The sequence below is a fragment of the Hippopotamus amphibius genome, chromosome X (assembly GCF_030028045.1).
Source record: "Hippopotamus amphibius kiboko isolate mHipAmp2 chromosome X, mHipAmp2.hap2, whole genome shotgun sequence".
In the NCBI taxonomy this organism is placed as follows: Eukaryota; Metazoa; Chordata; class Mammalia; order Artiodactyla; family Hippopotamidae; genus Hippopotamus; species Hippopotamus amphibius.
In genome coordinates, this window is record NC_080203.1 from 39850703 (window position 1) to 39876244 (window position 25542).

The following is a 25542-nucleotide window of genomic DNA, read 5'->3' on the forward strand; positions in this document are numbered from 1 at the left end:
AAGGACGGGATGGAACGGGCTCTCTTCAACACTGCTGGTGGGAATGTAAATGGGTACTACTTTTTTGAAAGCCCATATTAAGCTCCTTAAAAACATTCATACCCCTTGATCTGATAATTCCACTTCAACGAAAACGGCCTACAAAATAATCTGAAATACACAGATTTATGCACAAAGCAGTTTTTTTGCAATGTTATTTATAATGGAGAAAATAACAGGAAATGATTAGGTAAATCATGATCTAGCTATAGAATGGAGTATTATATAGCTGTTAAGAATTATAGTTCTGACAAGTTTTAAATGACATGGAAAATGTTTATGAGAATGTTATGTGAAAAAAAAGCAGGGTATAAGTTTGGTAGGATACAATATATAGTCACAACCATGTAAAACAGTATGAATAGAAAGAGGAAAGTTAAGCAAAAATGTTAACACTCGTAACAAGATTGTGGGCAATTTTTGTTCTCCATGCCAGGGCTCAGCAAACTATGGCCCACAAACCAAATGTGACCCACTGACTGGCTTGTAAATAAAGTTTTATTGGAACACAAACACACATGTTTATTTCTGTATTGTCATCTCTGTGGCTGATCCTGTGCTACAATGGCAGAGTTGAGTAGTAGTGACAAAGATAAAATTATTTACCATCTGGCCCTTTACATAAAAAGGTTGCCAACCCCCGTATCTTCCAAATTTTCTAAAATGAGTAGGTATTACGTTTGCAATCTTTTTCTAAAAGGTCTATTCTGAAAGGCCAGAGGAACAGGCTAACAACTTCAGATTTTATTCGGCAAGTAACTGGGAGCACTAGAAGTTTCTGAGGAGGATGGGACATGATCTGACACGCTGTCCTCTAGTAAAACACACAACACTAGATCATTTAAGAGGATGGAATTTAAACTGTATGCCAGGCAAAGTCTGTGCTTCATCAGTGGCTGTGGCTCTGGGCCACTCCTCATTTAAAGGGGAAGGTTAACTTAAGATGTGGCTTGTTATTGCTTTCAAAGTCCTCCTCTGAATAAACCTCTACAAAATGGTCTCCTCCCTGTAGTAGTGACCAAATTTTTTCCTCGAGAGAAAGGGGGAGGCCATATGCAAATTTGTGACTTTTGCCTGGAGAAACAGTTTGAAAGTTCAGGGTGGTAATCCTGTATTTATGAAGTCAGTCTGCCATCTTCCAAGCTTTTTCCTGTCTCTTTTCTATTCTAGAAGAACACAGGGAGATGACATTGGGTAAAGGGGGAAGGAGGGGGAGGGAAAGGCACAAAAGGCAAGAATAAAAAGTATTAGAAGCTTCTGTCTCAAGAGCCCTTAAGGAGTCCCTAGATCTACTCAGCCTTAGAATGTGGTCAAGGCCCTAAATTCTATCTCCAGGGGATAGGGTCCATCTGGTTTTATCTTTAGAAAGAGGAAAGACCTGTTTCCCTAAGAGAAAGCCTCCTATCCACAGGCTTTCTCCAGGTTCTCTACGCTCTCCACCTGCCTCAGGCCTACTTCCCCAGATGTACTGCAAATAACCAGTTCATACAAACCATTGTTTACACATTCTCTCAGGAATGAACACAGTGAAACGATGGAAATGGTCTGAAGACCAGCTTCTTTCAAATAAACACACTACCAATCACTAAGAAGATTAATCATCTACAGAATGAGAAACTCCTATCATAATTTCAGGTCTGGATGCAATAAAAACACAGTAAATAGGTCTCGGGTTTTGGTTGGATTTTTTTTTTCCTTTTAAACACACAGTATTTTTCGGCTTTCAGCAAATTAAAGCTGGGAATTTCATTTGGGGCACTTTATAAAACAGAACAATTTGCATGTAACTCTCCTAGCTGTTTTTTAAAGATTGAATTATGTTGTATTTTATTGGTTCATGAGAGAGACCGACACAGAGTGCACTGAGGTGCTCAATTATTTAACAGATCATACTTAACATTTTATATTTTAACATATACCCAGTGCCAACAGTTGTTCTCACAAGCTTTCTGAACCATTTAGCTGCACTGCTCTCCTTCTTCTAAATCAAATATAAGTAATTTGTTGTCATAGCAATGCTTCTTCCCACTCCAAAATAGTTCAATACAGGCTTTGTTTCTGCAGACAACTATCTGTCTACCAAAAATTGGTCATTATCTGCCATCTCCTTGACAAATGTCTTATTAAATTTAGCTGCCTGGCTTTTATAGTCATCAGGAGACTGTATTTCTGTGGCACCTGCTAGCACCTGTACAGGAAAGGGGGTTATAAGACCTCTGTGGAATTGCCTGGAAGCATATCACAGCTAAGTCGCTGGGTGACAGCCAATCTCCCCAGTCATGATGACAACAATCCTTTGCATTATTACCCAGCTTTACAGTTTACAGAGTGCTGTCACCCACTTTATTGTATTTCAGGCAATACTAGGAGATGCTTTCCTATACGCTTCTTCAATTCCCTCCATCGAGTGGATTATTTAACTGTGCGTACCAGTAGCAAGTTACACTTATTCTGATCTTTATCCTCTAAGGTCAAGTTCTGCTTCTCTACCCTACTGATGAGGTATATAGTAAGCTGCTGAGGGCAATTAAATAAGCTTTGGAACTGCAAATACAAGGAACAACTGAGGCACAGGATACCGTTTTGCCAGTTGCTTGTGCAATGGCCCACTGACAGATATTAACTGTTTAGATAAACACACAAGACTGCCTCCCAGAGTCAGCAACAATGTTCATCCTAATCTCATTTGTAGAGCATGTTAGTTTACAAAGCAGTTTCGCAAAAATGGTCTAATTTGGACTGTACCTCTGGTCCACCCATCCCCTAACACACATAAACACAGCTGGATCAGGATGTGGGTACCTAAAATCTTATTCCCTGCCTTACAATCTATCCATTTTTAAATAAGGATGAATAATTGGTATTTCTAAATCCAGTTCCCAAGCCCTGACCTTTATTTCATACAGCCATATTCTGTAGAAGCTAGAGCCCCCTCTACCGCAATTAGGTTGGAATTTCTTTTGCACTAAACTTCAATAATCAAAGCAAATTGGAAGGAAAGAACCAGAGGGTGAGGAGGAGAAATTCTTTGGTATTAGCCAAAGTTTTAAAAAGAAAAGAATGCTTTGTTTGCAAATGTTTTCTCCCATTCTGAGGGTTGTCTTTTCATCTTGTTCGTGGTTTCCTTTGCTGTGCAAAAACTTTTAAGTTTCATTAGGTTCCATTTGTTTATTTTTGTTTTTATTTCCATTACTCTAGGAGGTGGGTCAAAAAGGATCTTGCTTTGATTTCTGTCATAGAGTGTTCTGCCTATGTTTTCCTCTAAAAGTTTTATAGTGCCTGACCTTACATTTAGGTCTTTAATCCATTTTGAGTTTATTTTTGTGTATGGTGTTAGGTAATATTCTAATTTCATTCTATTACATGTAGCTGTCCAGTTTTCCCAGCACCACTTATTGAAGAGGCTGTCTTCTCTCCATTGTATATTCTTGCCTATTTTGTCAAAGATAAGGTGACCATATGTATGTGGGTTTATCTCTGGGCTTCCTATCCTGTTCCATTGATGCCTATTTCTGGGTTTGAGCCAGTACCATACTGTTTTGATTACTGTAGCTTTGTAGTACAGTCTGAAGTCAGGAAGCCTGATTCCTTCAGCTCCATTTTTCCTTCTCAAGATTGCTTTGGCTATTCAGGGTCTTTTGTGTTTCCATATGAATCATTTGCAAACGAAGCAACCGACAGAGGATTAATCTCCAAAATATACAAGCAGCTCATGCAGCTCAATATCAAAAAAACAAGCAACCCCATCCAAAAATGGGCAGAAGACCTAAATAGACATTTCTCCAAAGAAGACATACAGATGGTCAACAAACACATGAAAGGATGCTCAATATCGCTAATCATTAGAGAAATGCAAATCAGAACCACAATGAAGTATCACCTCACACCAGTCACATCATCAAAAAATCTAGGAACAATAAATGCTGGAGAGAGTGTGGAGAAAAGGGAATCCTCCTTCACTGTTGATGGGAATGTAACTTGATACAGCCACTATGGAAAACAGTATGGAGATTGCTTAAAAAACTAAAAATGGAACTACCATATGACCCAGCAATCCCACTCCTGGGCATACACCCTGAGAAAACCATAATTCAAAAAGACACATGCACCCCAATATTCACTGCAGCACTATTTGCAATAGCCAGGACACAGAAGCAACCTAAATGTCCATTAACAGATGAATGGATAAAGAAGATGTGGTATATATACACAATGGAATATTACTCATCCATAAAAAGGAATGAAATTGGGACATTTGTAGAGACATGGATGGACCTAGAGACTGTCATGCAGAGTGAAGTGAGTCCGAAAGAGAAAAACAAATATCGTATATTGACACATATATGCGGAATATAGAAAAATGGTACAAATCAACTGGTTTGCAAGGCAAAAATAGAGACACAGATGTAGAGAACAAACATATGGACACCAAGTGGGGAGAGTGGGAGGGGTTGGGGTGGGATGAACTGGGAGACTGGGATTGCCATATATACATTACTAATAAAAAATATCAAATTGTACACTTTAAATATATGCAGTTTATTGTATGTCGAAAAAATTAATTATTAAAAAAAAAAAGATACATGTACCACAATATTCACAGCAGCACTATTTACAATATCCAGGACATGGAAGCAACCTAAATGCCCATCAGCAGATGAATGGATAAAGAAGATGTGGCACATGCATACAATGGAATATTACTGAGCCATAAAAAGGAACGAAATTGAGTTATTTGTAGTGAGGTCAATGGACCTAGAGTCTGTCATACAGAGTGAAGTAAGTTGGAAAGAGAAAAAGAAATACCATATGCTAGTGCATATATATGGAATCTAAAAAAATGGTACTGATGAACCCAGTGACAGGACAAGAATAAGGATGCAGATGCAGAGAATGGACTTGAGGACACGGGGTCGGGGTGGGGGGCGGCAAAGGGGAAGCTGGGATGAAGTGAGAGAGTAGCATTGACATGTATACACTACCAGCTGTGAAAAAGAAGGCTAGTGGGAAGCTGCTGCATGGCACAGGGAGATCAACTCAACCACTGGTGATGACCTGGGGGGCGGGATAGGGAGAGTGGGAGGGAGGCTCAAGAGGGAGGAGATATGGGCATATATGTATAAATACAGCTGATTTGCTTTGTTGTACAGCGGAAACTGGCACAACAGTGTGAAGCAATTACACTCCAATAAAGATCTGAAAATAAAATAAAAAATAAAAAAATAATAAATTACAAGTACCGATAAATTAAAAAAAGAAAAGAATGGGGTTGAGGAGATGGATTCCCAGGAAATTTCTATACATTCCTATATTTTTAAGGTTTTTATTTATGATCTGATATTACTTCTATAATCAAAACATAACAATAATGAAAATTGGTCCTAACTGGCTCACCTGCTCCCCCTTCTTTGAAATTCTCTGGGAGGAAAGGAGGCGTTATTAAAGGGGACCAGCTCAGAGTTATTTCAGAAATATAATCAGAATCAGCGGCTGCCCTAACAGAGCCTGAAAATGAGATTTCACAGAGCCACACCGGCTGAAGAGCTGGAGCTGAAAAGTTCTATTCCCACCCAAATGTGACCAAATGTAATTTGTCTCTCTGTATGACTTCCAGCTTCATGTGATCTGATTCTATTCGAAAATCTAATAAAAGGTGTAGTCATTGCCATCATTTCTGTTGCTTGGGCCTCATGAGCGCTTGTCTCCCACAGACTTGATTTTCTTTCTGCAGAGTGAGCGGACCAGCTGATTAATTATTTAGAATCCCTATGCAACTATTATCTCAATTTCTGCACACCTCGCCCCTGTCAGGTGGAAGGTGAATGAGTATTACCCACATAATTACAGCCATCGAAACTAAAAGGCAGAGAGGTAACGGGATTTGAGCCAGGTCCCACAGAAAGTGCTAGGCAATAAGAAGCAGAATGCCTAAGGGTCTGAAACCTGTCTAATCAACCAACAGTAACGTCTATAAGGCCCAAGAGAAATAAAGTTCTCCTTCCCAACCTCTCACCCAACCCAAAAGGAATACAGCTTTCAAAACTGTTTTAATGATGACAAAAAGCCTCTGGCACTTGAGGATATGAGGGTGTTAATTTTGTTTGGCAAAGTCAAATTGCTTTAAGAATTTAATTCTACAACTGGGAAGGTACAATTCTGATTTTAAATGTGTTTCTTCCCTGGAGCTCAAAATCCAATTTACCCAGCCCACCTAAAGGGATGCTTTGCTTTCACCAAGTCACCCTTACTAATCTATCTACAGGCTAAGTTGCAATGGGAACGCCTATATTGAACATTTGATCAATGGACCTAACAAAGAAATGTAAAAAGTAACTTACTACCCCTAATAACATAGCTTCAAAATATATAAAGTAAAAGTTGACAAAACTAAAAGAAGAACTAGATAAATCCACCTTTGTGGTGGTAAATTTTAACAACTCTTCCAACAATTGATAGAGTAAGCAGATGAAAAATTGGGTAAGGCTGTCAAAGAACAGCAAAATTAACAAGGTTGATCCAGTAAACACTGGCCTCATGCTGGGCCACAAAGCAAGTCTCATCAAATTTCAGAGAACCAGACCACAGAAACCACATTCCCTGATCACAATGTTATTAAGTTAGAAAACGACAACAAAATAACTTTAAAAATGTTTAGAAATTTTTTAAAAAATCCTTCTAAACATCCCATGGGTTAAGAAATCACAATGGAAATTATAAAATACTTGGAACTGAACAACATAACAAAATACTACATACCAAAATCTGTGGGATCTAGCTAAAGCAGTAGCTCAAAATTATTAGGCCTTAATGCTTATAGTAAAATAAAGTCTGAAAATAAATGAACTAAGCATTCAACTTAAGTTAGAACAAGACATAAAACTCAAAGAAAATATAAAGTATTCTGAATTGGTTTAAAAAACAATTTTTAATATATAAACAGCTCATGCAGCTCAATATCAAAAACAAACAACAGCCCAATCAAAAAATGGGCAGAAGACCTGAAAAGACATTTCTCTAAAGAAGACATACAGATGGCCAACAAACACATGAAAAGATGCTCAACATCGCTAATCATTAGAGAAATGCAAATCAAAACTACAAGTATCACCTCACACTGTTTAGAATGGCCATAATCAGAAAATCTACAAACAATAAGTGCTGGAGAGGGTGTGGAGAAAAGGGAACCCTCTTGCACTGTTCGTGGAAATGTAAATTGATACAGCTACTATGGAGAACAGGATGGAGGTTCCCTAGAAAACTAAAAATAGAACTACCACATGACCCAGCAATCCCACTACTGGGCATATATCCAGAGAAAACCATAATTCAAAAAGACACATGCACCCCAATGTTCACTGCAGCACTACTTACAATAGCCAGGACATGGAAGCAACCTAAATGTCCTTTGACAAATGAATGGATAAAGAAGATGTGTACATATATACAATGGAATATTACTCAGCCATAAAAAGGAACAAAATTGGGTCATTTGTAGAGACATGGATGGACCTAGAGACAGTCATACAGAGTGAAGTGAGTCAGAAAGTGAAAAACAAGTATCTTATAGTGATGCATATATGTGGAATCTAGAAAAACGGTACAGATGAACCGGTTTGCAAGGCAGAAGGAGAGACACAGATGCAGAGAACAAACATATGGACACCAAGGCAGGGAAAGCCGGGGGTGGTAGTGGGATGAATTGGGAGACTGAGGTTGACATATATATGCTAATATACATATATATATATATAAAATAACTAATAAAAATTTATTTTCAAAGAAAAAAACAATTTCTTAAATTAGCAGAAATTAACAAAAGAGAAATAAAGAGGATTAACAAAGCCCAAATTGCTTCCTACAAAAGATAGTAAATAAAACTTATAAATTTCTGGTGAGATTGATTTTTAAAAATAAGTAATGCTATAAATGAAAAGGGAGGTATCTTTTTAATATCTGCAGTTTCTATAGTTAAGAGGCTATTAATTTTTAACCAATAAATATGAAAACTTATGCAAAATGGTCACATTCTTAGAAAAACAAACGACCGACACTAATTAAAGAAGAAGGAGAATACTTGAAAATTCCTATCATCATGAAAGAAATTCAATCAGTAGTCCAAAATCTTTCCACAGGAAGACACCAAAGCCCTGATAGTTTTACTGGCAAGTTCTAGCAAGCATTCAAGAAACAAGTCCAGGGGCTTCCCTGGTGGTGCAGTGGTTAAGAATCTACCGGCCAATGCAGGGGACTTGGGTTCGATCCCTGCCCCAGGAAGATTCCACATGCCGCGGAGCAACTAAGCCCGTGTGCCACAACTACTGAGCCTGCACTCTAGAGCCCGTGAGCCACAACTATTGAGCCCATGTGCCACAACTACTGAAGCCCATGCGCCTAGAGCCCGAGTTCCACAAGAGAAGCCACAGCAATGAGAAGACTGCGCACCACAATGAAGAGTAGCCCCCGCTCACCACAACCAGAGAAAGCCTGTGTGTAGCAACAAAGACCCAACACAGCCAAAAATTAAATAAATAAATAAATAAATTTATTTTAAAAAAAGAAACAAGTCCAATCTCATGCAAACTATTTCGGAGTTTAGAAAATGAGAAGCACTACCCAACCCACTTCATGAAGCTAGCATAAATACCAAAAACCCTGACAGGGACAGTATGAGAAAGGAAAACCAGAGCCAGATTCATTCATGAACATAGTTGTAAAAACACCAAATCAAATACTAGCAAACCATATTCAGGAACACGAAAGACAATGCCTCATGATCAAGGTCATTTGATTTTAGGAATGCAAAGTTAGTTTAATATTAGAAAATCAACATAATTTACCACATTGAAAGATTAAAGAACAAAAGCAATATGATCATCTCAATAGGTAAGGAAAAAGCCTTTGGTAAAAAGCAACATCCATTCATGATTAACAAAAAACAACTTTTTAGCAAACTCAGAATAGAAGGGAACTTCTATTGTCTGATAAAAGATATCAAAAAAATTTACAGCAAACACCATACTTAATGGTGAAACACTGAAAGCATATCATTTAAGACAAGGAAAAAGACAAGGGTACCCACTACTGCCACTTCTATTAAACATTATACTAGAGGTCTTAAGCAGAATGATATGGCAAGAAAATGATATTAAAAATAAAATGACGGCAGAGGAAGAGACAAAGGTCTCATTCATTGTACATTATGATTACCAACATAGAGAACCCAAAAGAATCCTCAGATAAATTAATTATAATTAATTTTAAAGCATTTAGCAACGTTGCTGGGTACAAAAAAATGAACAAAGATCAACTGTATTCCTGGCCATCAGCAACTAACAATTACAACGTGTAAATAAAAAGAGAGAGAGGAAAAAAAAAAAGACTAGAAAGAGACTTTGCAGGAGAGTTGGTGAAGACCTTGGGTCTGGTGTCAGACTGCCCAGTTTCTAAAACCAGCTCCACCACCAGCTGTGAGACTTTGGCAAGCTATCAATATTTAGCTGTTTTGTGCCCTACCTTTTAGCATTCTTGTGAGGATTAAATGAGTTAATACACGTAAAGCACTTAGACCGTGCCTGGAACAAAGTAAGAGCTAAATAAATGCGAGCTGTTATTATCGCTGTGAAGAAGTAGTTAATAAGCTTATTACCAAGAGCCCCGAGGTTCAAACTACTGGACTGCAAGACATCTCAAGGGTAAAACGTAAGGGAGCCACCTGTCACAGGAGCCAATGAAACTCACCCATGCTGTCCCTTAGGCTGGCATTGAACTCCCACACCCAACATACAGCTCATTACTCACACACCCTGCTGTCTACAGCGCAATTAGCAAAAGCATACACCTCTCCTCTGGAGATTTCCGCCCCAATCTTCCCAACTCTTTTAACTGGCAGCAAAAGTCAACAACTTCAAGCTTCCTGTGAGGATGAAATCCAGAGTTCTGGATGATTACTCTTCATCAGCAAAAGACATGGCAAACCTCAGCCCCTTAGGGCAGACTAATGCCAGGAGAGCATCTGGAGATACTCGAAGAAAGGCTGTTACTTGTTACTGGCTCCACTTTTTGCGGGGAAGGGGATAGACAGTAACTAACATTGTTTGACCACCTACTATATTCCACGCACGTTACCAATATTAACTCATTTAAAGTCTTTCTACAACTTGATGAGAGAGAGAATTTTAAGCCCCATTTTACAGACAAGACAGTGATTAGGTGACTTACTTAAAGCACGGGGCTCATGAGTGACAGAAATTAGCTTCAAACCCAGATCTGTCTGCAAAGCCCTGCACCAAGCTAGAAAAGAAAGAAAGGAGGGAAGTGGGTACTACGTGTATGAAGCTATGGCTTTCAATTCTCCTTCTGAGGCCAGAGGCCACAATTCCAAGGGGAATGCAAGCAATCACTGTGTGACTGGAAGACTGAAAACTCAGCAGGCCAGCAGGGCATCCGAGTGAGTGTTTATGATGTAGCCGCAGAAAATGCTGCTGCCATTTTGTGGCATGACTGAGCAACATTTTTTTAAAAACCCACAGAAATACTGCCCCTGTGTGCCCTCATTTCACCCACTCTTGATCTGAAAACCAAGATAATCATGGCCAGAACGTACACTCTTATGAGCGTATGAAGACCCAGGTGATCACGAATAAGGTGAAATCGGGTTGGTAGCAGAACAGGATGTGCCTGCAGCTTGGGTTTTGATGCCACCCAGTTTTTAACTCCTTCTGTATGGCTAGGCTAACTGCCAGGCTAACCGACCTGATGGCCCACAAGTGAGGAATATCCCAAGGGCTTTGACCTGGGACCAGTGAGCAGAAGGCTAATACCTTTGCCACACGGACTATGTGCCAAGCACCAGTGCCATCACAGCCCACCTGTCAGGGCTTTCCCTTCCTGTCCCTGAGGAAATGATTTTGTTTCTCCAGATAGCAGTACCTAATCTGAATGGGCAGAAGAGAAGACAAGAGCCTGGCTTTGGGGGCAGCCCTTCAGGGCCCTGCCCGATGCAAACTGACTGATACACATACGATCCAAAATAAGAGCTTCCAGGTTCAAGAACAGGCGCACCCACACACCCCAACAATGACATAAAAATACTTTTTAAGGTCAAAGTTACCATTCTAACTGCAGCTTCAAATAGATTTTATAGATTATTAACCTTAAGTGTTCTTGAAGACAAGATGATTCTTATATGACAAAACAGATAAATGAAAGGTCAACCTCACTAGGCCTAGTTACAGATCTACCTGCTCTTCAACTCTTAAGGGAGATAAAAGTTGCACGTACAGCCTGCTGTTTAGATTGCTTGTCTTCTAGAAACCACCATCTCCCAAAGCCCTCTTGCAAAACAGAACACAAATTCTAGTAATTCTAACCAGAGCGATAAAATATGAGCACCCCATATTTAAGTGCCCAGTTACCCTTTCAATCTTTATTTGATCTTTCGAAATACTTTTAGTGACTACAAAGGCCTGAAATTAAATAATGCCACTTTAAGAAAGCTGGTAATTTTTCATATGAGTAAGGAGCTAACTGAAAAGACCATTTCCTTATAAATTCCCGAGGAAAACCAGAACCCATGTGTAACTGCCTACACATGGTAAAGCCATTTTAGGTTAACTGACCCATCCAGGAAGCTCCTGGGAACACTACACGATTCTCCCCACTTTTGCACTTCTGATGCATTTTGTCCTTCATCCACTTCCATGACTTTTCCACTCTGCCAGGAAGTGAGAAATGAACCCAAGTGTCATCAAATGTATGAGCTGGGAGGGACCTTAGGTATCATCTGGTCCAGCCCTCATTTACAGATGTGGAAAGTGAATTCCAGAGAAGAGAAGTGACGTACCTGACCCTGCAGTGCTAGTGACAGGCAGGTCTCCCAATACAGTCCGCCCCACAGTGGAACAGAACTCTACTACGCGGGACTCTTTCACATCTGACTAGTTCTTTAAATGGGCTTGCAGAAAATTGGCAGATTGTTCTTCATCGATACAAAGAATGTGATTGGCAATCTCTTTAAATGACAAACTCTACTAGCCTAATAGTTAACGACACCAGCCTTGGAGTCAGCCAGACCTAGCCGTTCATATCAGCTTGGCCACTCTCAAGCTGTGTGACCTTGGGCATGTTACTTAACCTCTCTGAATCTTATTACCTTCATCTGTAAGATGGGAATGCCAATAATAGCATTGATCCCACAGGGTGTTCAATAAATACTAGTCGTGACTGTTACTACAACCTGGCAGAGCGGAAGGGAGAGCTCTCAGCTTCCTAAACCCTATCCTTGAGCAAAGGGCTCAAGGAAGAGCAATGCAGAATCTCCACCTTGTATTACACCTGACTCTTCACAGAAAGCCCCAGACTTGGAATTGAATTTTAGACTTGGGAACTGGCAGGGAACAGGGCTAAAAGAAACAGCCTGATGTTATTTCACACCTCCAGGAACCCACCCCACTGCACTAATTCTCGGGCCCGTACATAACATCAGGCACCTCCTTCCTCTAAGGTAAGCTTCACAAAAGTTAACCAAAAAAAAAAAAAAAAAAAAGAAGTGACTGAGGCAGAAAAGTCATAAACGCACTAAGCTTGGGAAAGCCTCTTAGAAAGAGTAGAAAAAGCACCATAATTAGACAGAGGGGATAGAGTCAGTGGTTGTTTTAGTAAAGGAAAAATTCGCCATCTTTAAGGCCTCTTGGGCCTGAGCTGTGATTCCAGTGGGAACCAGTGCTGGCCCTTCCCAGGCAAGGTTCTAAGACTAAAATGCAAACCCCCTCCCTCAACCATAAGGAAGCTGGGCACATAAAGTACAAGGTGGAATTCTCGTTAAAGTTTTAATAGGGGCCATTAGGTTCAATTGTCCTTCAACTGATCAACAGAACAGTGCAATAAAGGGACCTCAAAGGGAGGCAGCCCGGCACACCCAGCCTGGCTCTGCCAGTCCCAAGTGGTGTGACTTTGGGCGAGTAGCTTCCCGCTCTGGGCTTCTTTCTCTCGCTGCAAAATGAAGGGTTTGAACTACAGGAACTTCAAAGGCCCTCTGACCTGTAGCATTTTCCTAAGTTCTCCACATAAAAATGCAGTAATCAGACTGTAAACAAGCCTTGATAATAAGCTCCCTGGGGAGCGAAAACCATATCTGATACTTCTTGTGTATCTCACAAGTCCCGGGTATGATGCTCGGCTCAGAGTAACTGCATAATAAACATGGAGGGATACAGATTCGCTGCACAATGCCTGGCATATCATAAGCTTTTCACATGCCAGACAGTTCGCAAGCCTCTCTCCCACCAGACTCTTCGAATATGTCAGATTTCACCGTTACTGGGCTTTTAATAAAAAGCAGCACTGCACAAGAAAACAAAGCTCCTTGTCACTTCACGTGACAATGAGTAAACGCACAGGGGCCAGGCGCTCTGCTCTATACTGGAAAAGGAGCCGATCTGGGCCTAGCGCTGGCACTCGTCCTACAAGCCTTATGAGTCAGGGCGAGTCAGTTAACCTGGCCTGGTGTGAGGCCTGGTAGGCACAGTTATCATAACTGAGGAACTCCTGAGTTGTACATCTTAGATCTCTCCTGATAGGCCAGCAACTAACGAGCACACAGTGTGATGAGGACTTTACTAGTAATGCAACCACGGACTTTAGGAATATATGGAACAAAATACATGTATTGAAATAGTGTTAAATACACACACACATGCACACGCGCACATGCTTCCGAGGGCCAGTCAAGGCTCAGAACACATTTAATCCCGTCTTCTACACTAGTGGTTTCTAATCCTAGTTGCCTATTAGAATCACTTGAGGAGCCTGAAAACTTGCTGGTGTCCAGGCCCCCAGCCCAGACAATCAGATAAGAACGGGGTGGGGGGGGACAGGTATTGGTATTTTTAAATGCTTCCTTAATGACTGTAGGTGCAGCCAGCGCTGAGGACCCCTAGCCTCCGCCTTCTCCATCTCCACCTTTCGTCCCAAACTTAGCGACAGGTCCAGCAGATAACTCGGAGGCCTGTAAAGCCACAGAAATTCCATTTCGGTCACTCATCAGGCTATCTCTGAGCCATCAAGATAACTCTGCCACTGCCAACACATTTTTGGCCACCAAAACTTAAACAAAGAGGGGCTTTCTTAACCCTCAGTTAGTCAGAAAAGGCGGTTAGCTAGTCCAGTCTCTGCCCCAACCACTCTATTGAGGCCTGAGATCTCATCCTTTCCGGGGAAGCTTCTCTAGTCCTAAAATCGATGTTTAATTTGTCCCTTCTTAAGTGCGCTACTCGTTGCCTCATCCAGATGTCTCCTTACAGCTATGAGTGTTCCCCGCTCCCTCTGCAGCTGGGCCCCCAGCCAGGCTCTCCCCCGACCCCATCCTCTCCCTTGCCCCCCGCATATATACACACGCCCGCCTTGGTTTGCTTTTTTCATTCCTTCTTCATCAGCCTCTGCCTGCCTCTAGGCCACCTTGCTACTCTTCTACTTGATCCCTCCCCTTTCAGCTGACCCTCCTAGCCATGGGGTCGCTGCCTCGTTCTAGCGCCTCTCTGTGCCCCCTGCCTCACCCCCACCAGCCACACAGGCGGCAAGGCGCCTGTGGGCACAGCTTCCCAAACACGTGACGTTTTCTCAGTTGCCAGATCTTCTCTCGTGAGTTGGCTTCCTTCATCCGCTGACTCTCTTCTACTAAAACTGCTCTCCCAGGCTGCCAACCATCTTCTTTCTTTACAAAAATATTTCTTCTTCATTACTCAGGAAATTTGTACTTACACCAAATTCAAACAACACAGAAATGTGTTAAGTATAAAGTGAGGGTGTCCGCCCTTTCCCTAATCACTCAGGAGTAAACACTATTGGGTACACATTCTTCTAGGCTTTTCCAACGTGCTCAGAAACATGCACATATAAAAGGGCTTGGTTTGTTTTCTTAGGAAACAGGCTCCTATCATACATAGTGCTCTGCAGTTCCTCTTTTTGTTTGTTTGTTTTAACAATATATTGTAAACATCTTTCAAAGGGAATACAGAGATCGGCCTCCCTTTTAAAAGCTGCACAATATTCCACTGGCCGGATTTACCATTTTGCCACTGGCGGGCCGTTTCCCAATCTTCTCTGATGCCGTAACGTCCATGCACACAACTCTTCACACACAAACATTTCTAAGGTAACTATTTAGAAGTGGGTGGACGGTTGGCCACAGGACCAGCCTGTACTCACCAATTCCAACTTCCTTTTCTCAAGTCCTCCTCGGTCTCAACCTCTTTGCCTCACATGACATAGAGGACATGCTTCCTGAAACTCCTTCCACCTTGGGTGTCTTTCCACTTCTGCTCCATTGAGTCTTTTCTTCTGCCCACAAAGTTAGGCATTTCACAGAATCCTGTTCTTCTTTCTCTTCCCTGGTTTGCATGATGTTTGCATCTTCTCCTTCCATCTTCTCTAAACGAATGCCTCCTAAATTGCATTGTCAGCCCAACCACATCTCGATTGCCTGCTGTTCACTCCAGCCTTGACATCTCAAACATCTGAGACTCAACAAATCCCCAAATGAATACCTGACTTTTCCTCTAAGCCTCCGTTTCCTCAGCCAAAAAACAAAGGGAATGGACTAGACTCAATTAATTTTTTTTTTTTAAATTAGGAGTCTAGGATGTATTAGATGCTATGCGGGATAGAAAAAAAGTCAATAAAACACAGATCTTACATTCAGGGAACACACAAACTAAGGATGGTGGGGGGAGACATAAACAATTATGTAATCCAAGGCAGAATAAAATGCTAAAATAGACAAGAGTGGCTAAATCTGGCATGAAGGCTCGAAGAAAGCTTCACAAGAGGGAATGTTTAAGCTGAGCCTTGAGTGATGACTGGCATCTCAACAGAAAGAGAAAAGAAAGTATTTCTGGCTGAGGGTACAACACGAACAAAGTATAAACTCTGAGTAAAAGAAGCCTGCAAGTTTATGGTACATGTGGCTGGATCAGAGCACATATGAAAGGATGTACCAAGATCATTGAATATTCTGAATCCTATCATAAGGAGTTTGGGCTTTCTCTAAAGGCTTTATCTATCTGCCACTTTCTGACTGAGTGATAGTAGTTGCCTAAAATACTATGCTAAAGACGATTTTGAACCTACATGGAGACACACATTAAGAAAGCATGCTCATGTTTTGATGAGCACGGTTGGTCTGGAACACAGTAAGGTGTATTTATCTAGCTGTCTGCTCTCTTTGTTGAAGGCAACTGGGGAGCTATTGAAGGCTTTTAGGCAAGGGAATGGCAAGACCCCACATGAATTTTCCTTGTATCATTTCTGGCAGCAGTGTAAGCGATGGACAGAGCAGAAAGACCCCTAAAGAGAAGATCAGTCAGGAGGCTGCTGTTAAGCCAGATGCTGGTGGCAATGATGATGGTAAACAACCACAGGAATTAGGTCAGAGGAATCAAAGAAGAAAAGGAAGAGACATATGGGAGAAATGATGGAAGACAGAATCGAAATGACTCAGAGACTATGATGATGGAAGACAGGAACAGAAATTTGTCAAGGTTTCAAGGGACTTAACCTGGGTCACTGATGGACTGCAGTGCCATTAACTAAGATAGGGGCTGTGAAGGAAAAGTCTCATAATCCTTGTTTTTCACTCCAAATCCTCCAACCACTTTGCTTGGCTTTTAAGCACCTTAAGTACACTAGGAGGGGAAAAGCAGGACATGCACTGCTTGATGGCCCCAGCAGTTATATAACCCTACAAATAAACCTACTGTTCTTCCTTTTGCCAGACTGTGAAAGAAATACCCACCAATATCTGATCCTAAAAACACTGGGCTAATAATCCTTTGAACGTTCATGCCCTCCAAGATGATTTTTTCCTATTTAGATAGTGCTTTCTATTACAAGACACGTTCACATATCTTATTTTACTTGATGGTCATGTTTACCCTGTGAGGTATGAAGGGCAAAGGTCATCCCTATCTTACAGATACAACAGCCATAACTCACAGTTATCATATTTACTCTGCGCTTGCTGTGCACCAGACACTGGTCTAAATACTTTACACGTAGCCATGCGTTGAGTTCTTATAAGGAAACCACCAAGTTGATACTATAATCCCCATTTTACAGGGAAGAAAACAGGCCCAGAGATGTCAAGTAACTTACCCAAAGCAACACAGCTAGAAAGCAGCAGAGCTGGTATGTGAACCTGGCCAGTCTGACTCCAGAGCCTGAACTCTTAACTACTACACTTTACATTATATGAGAAGATTAGGCACAGAGAGGCTACCTGACTAGCCAAAACTACTAGGTTCTGTCAACCAGGAACCTACATCCAAGGCCCAGGCTAATACTTAACCCTGTGCTCTTTCTGTTACTCTACATTGTTTACCAAGATGAACTGACCTCTCCCACTGCACTGGCAGATTATTTTGACCTTTCTCCTCTTTGACCTTTATCACTTCTGCCAGACAAAGGTTCTGATATCACTCCCCTGCTGTGAAGCCTCATACAACTGTTCCCTAGGATAGGATGCAGGTCTCTAATTAGAGGAAAGAAATGATGACCTCAGTTATAGCCCCAACTGAATGGGTCCCATTTCCAAACAACCAGTATCTCGCAGCAGATCACACTGGCTTGAAATACAGACTCGCTGAGCATACACAACTCCCTGGACCACCTGCCCAGGACAAACAGCGAGCAATGGTGGCACTGCGGCCTGGCTCCACTGTGGAAGAGAGGAAGCAAGGGCAGAAAAACACATTGAGAAAGTAGTTGCTATAGCAGTCGGGTAGAGAGGTGGCCTGCAGCCACGAGATTCTCGCTTTCGAGGCTGTAACAGACAAAGATGCTCAAAAAACATAAGATTTCTGTTTCTCTACCAGCGGCCAAGAACAAAGGTCCAGCTCCTTTTATGCTAGGATGCTTAGGAATGGAAGGAGGCCATGTATGGTACTAGAGAGACAATGTACTAGGAGTCAGGAGAGCTACCTCTGCTTCTACTGAGCTGTGTGACTTTGGGCAAGTCCCTTCACCTCTCTGCACCTCGGTTTGCTTATCTGAAAACACGAGGGAGGAGATGATCTCTGAGGTTTTTTTCAGCTCTGACTTGGCATCACTCTGCCATTTCAACCCAGAAAGGTATTGCTAGGGTTTCCCTGGTGGTGCAGTGGTTAAAAATCTGCCTGCCAATGCAGGGGACATGGGTTCGATCCCTGAGCCGGGAAGATCCCATATGCCACGGAGCAACTAAGCCCGCGCACTACAACTACTGAGCCTGTGCTGTAGAGCCCGCGAGCCACAACTACTGAGCCCACGTGAGCCACAGCTACTGAGCCCGTGTGCCACAACTACTGAGCCTGTGCTCTAGAGCCCGCGAGCCACAACTACTGAGCCCACGCACCACAATTACTAAAGCCCGTATGCCTAAAGCCCGTGCTCTGCAGCAAGAGAAGCCACCGCAATGAGGAGCCCCCACTCGCCGCAACTAGAGAAAGCCCATGTGCAGCAACGAAGACCCAACACAGCCAATAAATAAATAATTTTAAAAGAGAGAAAACTATTGCTAGAATATTTTCTCCAGTATCTATAAGTCAAGCAAAGGAAAAATCAGCTGGAACCAAGAGAAAGAAGAATTAGATAAAACAAAAATGACCTTTTTGTGGCAGGCTGCAAATTAGGTAATATATAGGCAACAGACTTCAGGACAAGGTGCCTGGAGCATAATACCTGCTCAAAATGTTACAAGTATTATTATCACTACAACTTCTCACTTTCAGAGCACAGAGATAACCAAAAATTATCATGAGCTCTTTCTCTTAAATTTAACTCCTTTTTGTCCATCTGACCCTGTTCCAAGTTTATGGTGTTTAAAAAGGTCTGGGGACCCTAAGTGAGCAACGGCACCAACTGTCCTTAGTGTCCATGGACAGTTATTACTGGAAAGTGAGAACCCAACCCCAAGGGAAACAAAAGAGAAATGTAAGTAGGAGGAGACAGGATTAATCCTCAGCTCGCTGCAAACTGGCGGTGGAAAAGGAGATGAAAAATAAAACAACAGGTGCGGACCACGGTGTACTTTGCAAATTGTTTTTCAGTTCAGACCCAAAGCGGGGAGTAAGAAACTTGGGAAGATGATCCCAGCCTGGTTTCCACGTGTGTCCATCTGAGCAAACACAGCCCGGCTGTGAGGCATGGCCAAACACCACTCAGCCAGGCAGGAGACTCTGTGCCCCGGCGGGCTTCGCATTCTTCCCCGCTAAGCGAATGCAAGCCTCTGGTCTAAAGGTCACCCCTGACTTCCCAGGCCCAAGACAGCACCTCTCCCCTCCCCCCACAGCCCTGCCTGGAAGGACAGCCACAGCGCTGGGGGTCAATCCATTCTCCGTGCTCACTGGCCAGAAACCCCACCAGCAAACAGGGAAACATGACCTTGGCTTGGTGCTAGCATGCCGGGCTATTCTGAGGAGAGCTGAAGTGCAAGGTCCAGTGCACTGCGGCGAGGGGAATGGAAATCCGAAGGTAAAAGCAGCCCCTTTCCTCAGGGGGCCCTGAAAGTCCTCCTGCGACTGGGGACCTGGGAAAGCGGGAGAGGAGCAGCCAGCGGAGGCTGCGGCAGCCCGAGGGGCCAAGTGTAAAAGTGCTGAAGATAAAAAGGCACTTGTGCACATGACCCTGAGAAACATTCCTGCAGGCCGCAGGCAATGAAGTCAGCAACAGGCAGGTGCACACACTCCAGTGCCTGGGACTTAAAAAAGGAAACTCTTGACAAATGCAAAGCCACAAGAAGCAAGTGGTGATATGAAGAAGACCCTTTGGTACCGTCTCCCCTAATTTCTCAGGGTGGCTCTTTGTTGTAGGAACGCCCTCCAAGCCAGCTCCTCCCAGGGAACCAGGATTATCACAGAAAACTTGACCTTAGCCTAAGGAACTGCCTATTTACCCATGATGCTTGGGAATATGCCTGGAGGCCTCCCAACAGCCTTACTGGGGTGGGGCACCCCAACCCCAAGGCTGTGAAATCACATGACCCTGGAAGGCTGCACTTCATTAAAAGGGGGCCTCCCTTTAGTGGCTGGCAGCTGAGGCCCCAGTTCTGAAAGGGTCTTGAAAATGAGAGGTTTCCCATATCCGGGAGATACTGAATTGTTTTTTGTTGTTGTTGTTGTTTGTTTGTTTTGTCCATTTGCTGACATGTCAGGCAAGGCACTGGTCTGCTTTTAACCTTTTAACCTGCCTTTCTCCTAGGAGGTCTGGGAGCAGCCCTCCCTCTTCCAATTATTTCTTAACCTTGGGAACAGGCGGCACTTGAGAAAGCTGCACTCCCCTCAGGCAAAAGAAAGTAATGAAAAAGTAAAAACTAAATCCATGCACCTGTCTCTGCCCACCCCCAAACCACTCCTTTCCTGCTTCTGTCATGTACTTGTTGGTTTCCTAGGCTACCAATCTCAAGCTAGCTGGCACCAGAGAGCCAGCCCATTGATGAAAAGCAGCAATAATTAAGCCCAGAGGTCCCTGGAAAGCCAAGCTTCCTACCAATGACAGCCACCCTCCAGATGCTTCAGAAAAGACTGGGTGATTCACGGTAACTTCCAAATTCCCCGTAAAACTGTCCTTAGGTCTCAAACAGTCAAGCAACCCTGCCCTGCAGAGATTATATGGGTGCCAACTTCATGGAACCAATATTTTTGCCTACCACATGAAACAAAGATACCAGGGAAGCTTCTCTTGGGTGAGATTTCTGGGGGGGCGTGAGATTCTTAAAGCTGCCTTCCTGTATCTAATCTCTATCATCTTATCCCAGCATCAGGCATCCAAGCTCCCAGCAGCAGCAGCAGCAGCAGCCGTAATAAGGATAACAGAGCTCATTATTGTCATCACACAACACATCACAGCAAAAAATTTATTGACTGTCTACTATCTTAAGTGCTTTATTAGTACTGTCTCATTTTTTCTCATTTAATTCTTACAACAGCTCTGCAGGGTAGGTATAATTATTATTCCATTTTACAAACATGGAAACTAGGGGTCGGAGAGGTTAAATAACTTGCCCAGGGCTATACAGCTAGTGGTTGGATTTGAACCCAAGCCTTCACCACCCTAGAGTCGGCTTTTACCCAGTATGCCTTGAAATATACTGCACTACTACTACTACTACAGCCGTCCCTTGCTATCCACAGGGGATTGGTTCCAGGACACCCCCCGCCCCCACAACAGATACCAAAATCTGTGGATGCTCAAGTCCCTAGCATAAAATGTTGTCGTATTTGCATGTAACTTCGCACACGCTCCCGTAAACTTTAAATCATCACTAGATGACTTATAATACCTAATACAATATAAATGCAATGTATTTTAGTTGGAAAGATAATGTAAATGAAATGTAACTAGTTGCCAGTGCACACCAAATTCAAGTTTTGTGGCTTCAAACGTTCTGGTATTTTTTTTCCGCGAATATTTTCGATCTGTAGTTGTCTGAATCTGCAAAAGTAGAACCCACACTTACAGAGGGCCAACTGTACTATGAAAAACTGATAACATTTATTGGGTGCTGACAATGAGCCAGAATTTCTGCTACATGCTTGATTTAAATTATTTCATTTAACCCTCATAACAGCCCTGTTAGGTAGGTACTATTATTACTCCCATTTTACAGATGAAACTGACATTGATAGCAGTTAAGTATCATGCCTAAGGTCACGTGATGATGGAGCTCAAATACAAACCCAGCAAATATGGTCCAAAAGCTCAATCCACTAAACTGAACTTGCGTCAGCAAAAGGAGGAATTCCTATTGCCCTGCTTAGCCAGGCTCCTTGCTGTGTCCCAATCCAAACCTACTGGGTCTCAGTGAGAATTTCACAAGTAAATGCCAATGAGGAAACCTGTCTCGCCCTTCCATGTACATGCCAGCAGCTCGGATCTGATGAATCTAGGAAAAGAGGATTAAGACTCTTTCTAGAAGTCTCTCCTAGCCTGTTTCCCTCAACCTGATTTCTGAAGAAAGCACCTCATGTCCAGCAGCCTCCGCTAATACTCTGCCCAGAACATCTAATAAGTGTTTACCCAGGGCTCCCAGAGCCGTAGTTAAGGGCCTTAATGTGCAATCTGGCTCTGCGCCTTATTTAATCAGCACCTGAATGAAATGTCTCTTTGCTAGCAACAGCCTGAGCACAGAGTCTTTCTGCAAACACAGCTGGTCCACTGGCAAAGGCGATTCAATTCACAGGCAAAATACACCCTGAGTTTATACCCCCACTGATATGTGATGGAGACAGGGAGACTAGAGGCATCGGGATGGAATTAGAATGGGTTCATGCTTCCTTTCTCCTCCAGATAATCCCACTTCTCGCTCTTCTACCCACCTAAACACCTGCCCACAGGATATGGCTTGAACTGTTTCTGTCCTTTAGGCCAATCTTCTCTAACCTCCTGCCTCCTGTCTCCTGCCATCTATTCCCTTTCCGCAGAGCCACCAGACCCAGGACCAGACTCATCCTACCCTTCCGCCCTCTGGCATTTGCTCCAGTAGCTACTGTTAAGAAATCACAGCCAATGGAGTGATCCTCCAACCCTCCCCTTCAGGATCTCGGGTTCGCAACGGGTCTACATCCCTTGACACACCACATACAGACAGATATGCGACCCACACCCTGTTTAGCTGGCAGCTCTTTAGGTGGGAAAGAGCTGAGTAAACAGAGAGGACCATACCCAGAAGAGGAGAAGTCCTCCCCAGGCCTTCGGATCCAAGCACCTTGGAGGGAGACTTACCCTGGGGGTCCAGCAAGTAGGGTAACAAGACGTCGATAACCCCAACTCGGGGGAAGGAGGCCAAAAACTGGGTAAGGAAGTGGAAAAGGCCACCTGCTCAAAAACAATGGGACACACTCCACCAACTAGAGTAAGGGTAACAAGGCCCTTTTAACAATTCCTGCCCTCCTCCACCCAGCTGAGTCTATGAGCCATTCAAACTTCAGTGTGAACCTCCTAAATGGAACTGACTTCTTCCTGATTTCCTTGGCCTCTTCTGATGACCTCCTCTGATGAAACAGGCATTTCGAAATGTACCAATAGAAGGGGTTGTTTCGGAGCCTTGAGTACTCTGGACAGAGGCAAATTTGGATGAGGTGAGTCGGAGGGGGAAAGGCTTGCAAGCAGGGAAAATGGAGTAGAAAAGAGAAAGGTAGAAGGACAGCATCACATTTCATCAGTTCTGCTGTGGACCACTGTGGGGGTAGCATCCATCCCATGAGCCACTAAAAATCACCTTCTGGTCGCAGGTGGGATGCCTGCTATCTCATTTCCTGTAGTTAATGTCCGTGCACTCTCATCAGTGTTCTGTGTGTCTGTCCTTGACCATGTGAGCCCTCCTTGAGACAGCACAGAGAACACAATTCTCTATCTCACAAGCCCCCTATCAAGGACTCATGGGCAACTGCGGCTGCCTTATCAACAGGCCAGAAATGACAGAGCATTCCTCGAGTTTTACTTGGTTTGCCAAGGGAGAAATACGAAAAAAAATCTGCCCCTGACAATAACAATCAAATGACTCCAAGTAAGAGTTGAGCAGCTTTCCTGTGAAAAAGGAAGCAACTCTGTGCCTTTATATGTATTGTTTCCTATGCCTAGAATCTCCTTCCTTCCTGCAACATCAGGTGCCCTCCTACTCATTCATTCACACGTTTATTGAACACCTACTATGAGGCAGGCCCCCTAAGAGGCACTAGAATAGAAAATAAGACAAACGAGGGCCTATGCTCTCAAGGAGCTAACGTCTCCTCCGTGAGTCAAATGTCACCTCTTCTAGGAAGCTTTCCTAAATTGCACTAGGAGAAAAAAAAAGAGCCTCTGTCCTCTATGCTTTGTTCAAATCCATTACCGTACATGTCATGTTGTAGTTTAGTTGATCTTTTTTCTTGCCTGTCTCATCTCAACTGTGAGCGACATGAAGGCAAAGAAGGTTTCTTATTCACTTTTTAATTTATTTATTCATTTAGTATTTTATTGGCTGTGTTGTGTCTTTTTTGTTGTGCGTGGGCTTTTTTTTTTTTTAGTTGCAGTGAGTGGGAGCTACTCTTTGTTGTGGTGCGCGGGCTCCTCAATGCTGTGGCTTCTCTTGTTGCGGAGCTCAGGCTCTAGGTACGTGGGCTGCAGTAGTTGCAGCACATAGGCTCAATAGTTGTGGCTCACGGGCTTAGTTGCTGCGTGGCATGTGGGATCTTCCTGGAGCAGGGCTCGAACCCGTGTCCCCTGCATTGGCAGGCGGATTCTCAACCACTGCGCCACCTAGGAAGCCCTCTTATTTACCTTTGAATCTCCAGTGCCTGGCACAATGTTTGACACACAACAGGCACTGGATAAATGTTTGCTGAATGGATACAAGAATGAATACATTCCCATGAGCATTTAAAACAAAAGTCCTGCACATAGAAAATTAACATGCAATACTTCTGTGTCAGTCCTTCCTCTTGTTAATTCCCAAAAATCTCAAGACACTGGAAGGATAGGAAGGGAGTGTAGAAGGCCTGGAAGATGTCAAAGGAAGTCTGACCGAAATCCTCCACTGACATAACCCCTAGGCACCCAACAAACCACTAGAACTCTAAAACTAGTTTAAAATCCACCTCACAATAACTCGGGGGCCCTCAACCTCTAATTTCAGCCACATTATTTAACACCCACATAAATACTGAGGTACTACCAGAAGACTAAATGCCCGCCCAAAAGCCACCAGATTCACGCCAGTCAGGAAAAGCATTTGAACCAATATCCCACCTCACTCTTTAGCCACTAGATAATTTCTCTCTGAGCGGAGTCCAATGCTCACTGGCATCAGAATCAGTCGGGAGCCTGATAATAAATACAGATTCCCATCTTCACCCTATAGGTCTTAGAGTACTCAGACTCCCTGAGTAGAGAGCCAGGCATCTGCATTAGAGCAAGCTTCCAAGGGAATCTTTCACAAAGAAAGTTCGCAAAGCACTGTACTCCACACCCATAGTCTCTTCAGGTCCACTTATCCAGTTACTGGCAGAAGATGCTCTCAACTTAACAAAAGATATGAAAGACCATGGATGTGTTAATAAACTCCATGGATGGTGGGGAATCCTTTCACAGTGTATACATACATCAAAACATCACGTTGTGCACTTTAAATATCTTACAATTCTCTTTGTGGATCGTACCTCACAAAGCTGAAAAAAATAAAGTAAAAAAAAAAAAAAGATGAAAGACCAGAAGTTGAGAAGCCTGGCTCTTCTGGCAGAGAGTATTTCAATGAGGCATGAAGACAGTGAGCTACCTATTGAAAAATACAAAAGGGGAGAAAGAGATGGAAAGTGAGTCACTGGCCTAATAACATTTTTTAATGTGTCTGATATTAAAGAAGGAAAAGAAGAAAGTAGACATTTCCAGATGTTGAACCAAGGGATTTAAGACCCAGATCCAACAGCATAATTTCCTCATTGCAATGAAAGCGAGCAGATACCTGGGGCAGAGAGTGGGCTGCAATTCCTAATAACC

General features: G+C 42.9%; 1 protein-coding gene across 14 annotated transcripts in view; it reads right to left on the bottom strand.

The window, feature by feature from the left end:
• TMEM164 (transmembrane protein 164) overlaps window positions 1-25542 on the bottom strand; it is a 165784-nt gene that overhangs the window by 132993 nt on the left and 7249 nt on the right. Inside the window, exon 1 of one of the 14 annotated variants that reach the window (XM_057718203.1) lies at window positions 15244-15628. The exons of the other annotated variants lie outside the window; for them this stretch is intronic. The gene's annotated coding sequence lies outside the window, so the exon portion shown is untranslated. Of the gene's footprint in view, window positions 1-15243; window positions 15629-25542 lie in introns of those variants that run through there. 14 annotated transcript variants of the gene reach the window in all.